General features: G+C 41.7%; 1 pseudogene; it reads left to right on the top strand.

Annotated features, from left to right (window-relative positions):
• Window positions 1-3004: 3004 nt before the first annotated feature.
• LOC108525614 (la-related protein 4-like) lies at window positions 3005-5123 on the top strand (annotated as a pseudogene).
• Window positions 5124-6369: the final 1246 nt, after the last annotated feature.

Below are 6369 nucleotides of genomic sequence, written 5' to 3'. Positions count from 1 at the left end.
TTTTAAGGAAGAGGTGGCAGAGAAAGATGACACAATATAGGGTCTATTGATTGTTTCCCTGGCAAGGACATCAATTTAAAAGATATCTACACTGAAAAAACACCTTCATAAGAGCCAAAATCAGGTGAGCACTTGTTTGAACTTCATATCACGGAAAGAGGCACTGAATAGATAGAAAAAAAGCAGTCTTAAATTACCAACGCTACCCCTGCCCCATTCCTGGCAGCTGTAGCATGTTGTGAAGAGTGTCTCTGGGCTCCAGGGGAGAGGAAACACAGCAATTGTTAGGCATTGAACTCACCACTCTCCTGTTACCGATGAAACAAAACTGGGCAAAACTCAGCTAGCACCGGTCCGTGAAGGGTGCATTTAAACCAACCCTAGCCAGAGGGGAATTGCCAATTCCAGTGGTCCAATCTTGAGTTCCCACAAACCGCATTACCAACAGCTAGAGCTCCCTGTGTCTCCAACTACATTGAAAGACAGTCTAGGCCATATGAACTGCAACTCTTAGTAGAGTCTTAGTGCTAAACTAGGCCCAGAGATAGTAGACTTGGTGGTGGTGGTGGTTGGGGGGGTGCAGTATGTGACCTATGGAGACACCAACAGGAGCAGCCAGCCAAGGAACTGCTGGGTAATGCCAGCCAAGAAAGTGCTGGCATTACCCCGCCCCTAAACTCAGGCTGCATGGCTTATGGGTCCAAAAGAGACCCCTTCCTTCCACTTGAGGAGGGGAAAGAGAAGAGTGGGGAGGACTTTGTCTTGCGTCATGGATACCAGCTCAGCCACAGCAGAATAAGACACTGGTCAGAGCCAGGAGGCCCCTGTTCCAGAAACGAGCTCTGAAATGTCACTTTTAGACACACCCTGGGCCAGAAGGGAACCTCTGCCTTAAAAGAAAGGACTCAGTTCTGGCAGCATTGATTGCCTGCTAACTGGAGAGCCCGTGGGCCACGAATAACCAGCAGTGATACATAGGTACTATGTTGATGGCCTTGGATGAAACTCTGACCCTTGCTAGCTTCAGGTGAGACTCAGCACATTACCACCACATTACCAGATATAGCGGCTATGAGGAAAACTCTTTCTGCTTGAGAAAAGGAGAGGGAAGAGTAAATGTGACTTTCTCTTGCACCTTAGGTGTCAACATGGCCACAGCGGGTTATAGCACTATGTGGGCTCTTGGGGTCCCTGATTCTAAGACTTTTGGATGGCATTTCTGGACATTTCCTGGGCTAGAGGGGAGCCAACTACCCTGAAGGGTGAGTCCCAGGCCAGGCAGTATTCAATACAAGCTGATTTAAGAGCGCTTGGGCACTAAAAAAATTTTAGTGGTATTCTTGCAGTATGCCTTGTGTGGTGGTAGCTACAGGGTGAAGCTCCTCTGCCTTTGGAAAGTGGAGGGAAGAGTGAGAAAACTGTGACTTGTGGTTTGAGTGTCAACCACAATAGAGTGTGGTTGTACAATAGAACACCAGGTAGACTTCTAAGATTTTAACTCTAGTTCCCAACTCCTGGTTGGCACCTCTGGACCCAACAAGGGCATGGGGCACCTTGCCACCCTTAAGAAAAAAGAAAAGAGGCCTGGCTGGCTTTGCCACTTGCTGATTGTAGTGTCCCAGTGCCTTGAATGAACAAAGGCAGTAGCCATGGAGTTTTACACCAAGCCTTGAGAGAAACCCAGTGCTGTGCTGTGCTGGCTTCAGGTCTGAGCCAGCACAGTCATAGTGGTGGTGGCCACAGAGGTGCTTGTGCCACTTCAACCCCAGCTTTAGATGACTCAGAACAGAGAGAGAGAAAGACTCTGTTTGGGAAAAAACAAGGGAAGAGAATCAGAATCTTTGGCTGATAATCCAGATAATTCTCCTGGATCTTGTCAAACACCATCAAGATGATATCTCTACAAGTCTGCAAGAACCAGAGCATTAGTGGGTTTACAGGTGCCCTGTAAAGAAGAAACAGCTTAGAACACAACACCCAAGCAAGCCCCTTCAAATATCTGGAAAGTCTTCCCAGGGACAGGTACAAATAAGTCCAGGCAGTGATGACTATAATAAATACCTAACTCCTCAATGTCAAGTCACTGAAGAACATCTACTAGCATTGACACCATCCAGGAAAATATGACCTCACCAAGTTAATTAAGTAAGGCACCAGGGAAGGGACTTTTCAGACAGATACTTTAAAGTAGCTGTGTTGAGGAAACTCAAAGAAATTCAAGATAACATGAATGAGGAATTCAGAATTTTATCAGATATATTTAACAAAATGATTGAAATAATTTAAAAGAATCAAGCAGAAATTCTGGAGCTGAAAATGCAACGGGCATGCTGAACAATGCATCAGAGTTCTTTAATAGCAGAATTGATCAAGAAGAAGAAGAAAAAAATAGTGAGCTTGAAGGTTACTCAAAGCTATAGTAACAGAATTTCCCAAGCCCAGAGAAATATATCAATATCCAAGTGAAAGAACATTATAGAACACAAAGCAGATTTAACCCCGAAAAGGACTTTCTCAAGGAATCTAATAATCAAACTCCCAAAGGCCAAGGATAAAGAAAAAATTCTAAAATCAACAAGAGAAAAGAAAAAACAAAGAACACACAGTAAAGCTCCAACATGTCTGACAGCAGACTTTTCAGGGGAATCTTTACAGGCCAGGATAAAATGGCATGACACATTTAAAGTGTTGAAGAAAAAATGATATCCTAGAATAGTATATCTACAATAATATCCTTTAATCATGAAGGAGAAATAAAGACTTTCCCTAACAAAAAAAAGTGGAGGGTTTTCTTCAACACCATACCTGTCTTAAAAGGAATGCTAAGGAAACAATTCAATATGAAAGGAAAAGACATTAATAAACAGTAAGAAATTATCCAAGGGTAAAACCTCACTGGTAATAGTAAGTACACAGGGAGACATTTTGTGGCCCTCTGGGAGGGAGGCGAACAACATGTGAGGCTGCGGAGGGAGAAAGGTGAAATGCGCAGGTAACATCTAAAGGAACTGGTTTAAATCCTAATGCCAAAGTATGGCAAAAAAATTGCTTCTGGAAATACTGATGCCACCCAAGTAACTCATGAAACTGAAATATCTTGGCATGAAACAGTAACTACATCAGGTGCTCATCCTGAGTGTAGTGCAGAGCTCTCAGGAGACATGTGTAAAGAATATAAAGTAATGTATTCTTTATCTTGTGAAATTACAAGAAATACTACAGGCATTGAAGAATCAACTGAAAACTAATTTCAAGCCCAGAAGATCTGAATTACCAAATATATGATGTTTTACAGAAAACAATTCAGCAATTTCTACAGAAGACTTAAAAGAATTCTGAAGGAAACAATTAGAATTTCTGTTTTTTCATGAGAAAATTTGGTCAAAAGGATCTTGTACTTGATATCTCAAAATGGATAGTGATCAGTTCATCCAATTTGGACAGTTGCCAACATGGAAGCAAATAAAAAAGTTCACTCAGACCCTGATCTAATCTTGAGTGTTAAGATCTTTCTCTTCTCCTATGGTAGAAGTTGACAAGAAGGGTGAGAAAGTGAGATCAAGTCATAAGCATTGTATTGCGATTCTTAGATGTCTGGAACATCAATAGAGGAAGTAAAAGCTTTGATCAAAAGTGCAAACTGAACCAAAGTGATAATCTGTGAGTTTGCACACAATCGCAACTGATATATCCCTTTCCAGTCAGACACAGGCACACAACAGGCTTTTAAATGCTTAAGAGAATAAGTCAAAACATTTCAGGGCAAGCCAATCATTGCAAGGATAAAGGCCATCAATACATTTTATTTGCTAAGAATGATTATCAACTGATGGATTCTAGTATATATAGCCAGCCCATTCAAACTCAAGCACAATATGACTCACCAGTCTTTATGCAGCTTGTATATAATCCTCACCAACAGTACTCGGTCTACGGTATTTTGCCTCAGTCTTGACCTCCAAATCTTGCACTTTGCTGTGAAACACCACTGGCTTCCTTTCCCAATGGTAGTTTTGCAAATAATTTTAATTCACTAGGGTCTCATAAAATAAATGCTGCTGCTATGAATATGGGTCTACCACCCAAAAAAAGTGTGTGAAACCTCATTTTAGGTCATCTAGTGGTTCAGAACACTAAATAGAAGGCTTTGTATTATTGGAGGGTGGATCATTGAACACATGTAGTTCAAGAAACTTTCCAAACTGAACAACATAATCCTACAGTAATGAAGCATCTGGAGCAAACTTACCTTCAAAAGGAGACTTCCACTGTGCAGATAAAACAGAATGGAGACTATGGTAGAAGCAGAAGAACTCTTTTCAGAGGTTGAAGGTGATGAGAAGATGATAGTATCCCAAGACCCCATCCTTCAACAGCTGAATCAAAGGATCCAACAACAAAGTTTGGCTTACTAGCCTCAAATTTTCCACCTTTATCAAGAATGTCAGGGGAACTCATTTTGGAGAATAGGATTTCTCATGCTGTTAAAGGTGTCTACAAAGAAAAGGATAATAAAGAGTTGTTTGTTGTCCAGTGCCTGTAGATGAGCAGACAATGCACTTCTGATCAGGGTAAATCAACTCGAGTACCAGTCTTCCATGTGCAGCTGAGCTTCTACATTAACCACAACTCAGCAAGAAAAGATCTAATAGACAATTCCACTGTTCAGAGGTACAGTTTCAACCAGATGACTATATCAGTTTCTCCTCCAAGTGCTACAAAGTTATCAATGACAAATACTGCTTCACCATATAATAATAACATAAATGCAGATGCAGCTGTGGATCTACAGGAACCCCTAAAGTTAATTTATGCTGAAGTGTGCCAAAAGCTCCCTAAAGAGCCATCTTCAGTTTCTGTGCAGCCACTCTGGGAAAGTCACTCATTGTAGTGTCTACCACCAAAATGAAGACAAGGAAGTTCCTGAGAAATCCATTGAGGAACCACATGAGAAGCCAGAAGCCAAGACGAGTAAGGATTATTCTGGCTTTGGAGCCAATACCATTCTCAGGGAAAACGTGGAAAATCAAGGAAAAGAGATGCCAGTTTAGCCATAGGACTATACCTCAGGGAATTACTCAATATAATGGCAAAGAGGAATACGTACCACCCAGATCACCAAAGTACAAAACAATAAAGGCAACCCCAAAAAACTATTCAAAAGTTTCTCTTTTTTCCTATTAATCTTGAGCCACAGCTATATTGAACTGCTTTGGAGTGGAGGTGGTAACCAGGAAGGAAACATGAGAAAGTATATCCTTAAATCATTATGGATTTTGGAGTTGTGAGTGATAGTGTATTAGGCAGCTCTTACATTGCTATAAAACTGCCTGAGACTGGGTAATTTATAAAGAAAATAGATTTACTTGACTCACAGTTCCCCAGGGCTGGGAAGGCCTCAGGAAACATAATCATGGCAGAAAAGAAGCAAATACATCATTCTTCACATGGCAGCAGGAAGAAGTGCCAAGAAAAGGGGGGAAATACCCTTATAAAAAAACATCAGATCTCATTAGAACTCACTCACTATTAAGAGAACAGCATGAGGGTAACTTCACCCATGATTCAACTACCTTCCACTGGGTCCCTCCCACAACAAGAGTGGATTATGGGAACAACAATCCAAGATGAGATTTGGGTGGGGACACAGCCAAACCATATTATTCGACCCCTGATCTTTCCAAAATCTCATGTACTCACATTTCAAAACATAATTATGCCTCCCCAACAGTCCTCCAAAGTCTTAACTCATTCCAACATTAACCCCAAAGTCCAACTCCCAAGTCTCATCTGAGACAAGGTAAGTCCCTTCCACCTATGATCCAGTAAAATCAAAAGCAAGTTAGTTTCTTCACAGATACAATGGAAGTACAGGCATTTGGGTAAAATCATCCATTCCATGTAGGAGAAATTGGCCAAAACAAAAGGACTACAGGCCCCATGTAAGTCTGAAATACAATAGGGCAGTCACTAAACCCTAAAGTTTCAAAATGATCTCCTTTTAGTCCATGTCTCACATCCAGCTCAGGTTGATGCAACAGGTGGAATCCCATGGCTTGGGGAGCTCCACTCCTGTGGCTTTGCAAAGTACAGCTTCCCTCCCAACTGCTTTAACAGGCTGGAATTTATTATTTGTGGCTTTTCCAGTTGCACTATGCAAGCTGGTGGTGGATCTAACATTCTGGGGTCTGGAAAAAAGTGACTCTTTTCTCACAGCTCCACTAATCTGTGCCACAGTGAGGACTCTGTGTGTGGGCTCCAACCCCACATTTTGTCACACATAGCCCCAGCAGAGGGTCTCCATGAGGGCTCCGCCCCTGCAACAGACTTCTGCCTGGACATCCAGTCATTTTCATACATTCTCTGAAA

Source organism: Rhinopithecus bieti, unplaced genomic scaffold (assembly GCF_001698545.2).
Source record: "Rhinopithecus bieti isolate Rb0 unplaced genomic scaffold, ASM169854v2 scaffold_76908, whole genome shotgun sequence".
NCBI classification, from domain to species: Eukaryota; Metazoa; Chordata; class Mammalia; order Primates; family Cercopithecidae; genus Rhinopithecus; species Rhinopithecus bieti.
This window is presented reverse-complemented; position numbering and strand designations above follow the sequence as displayed.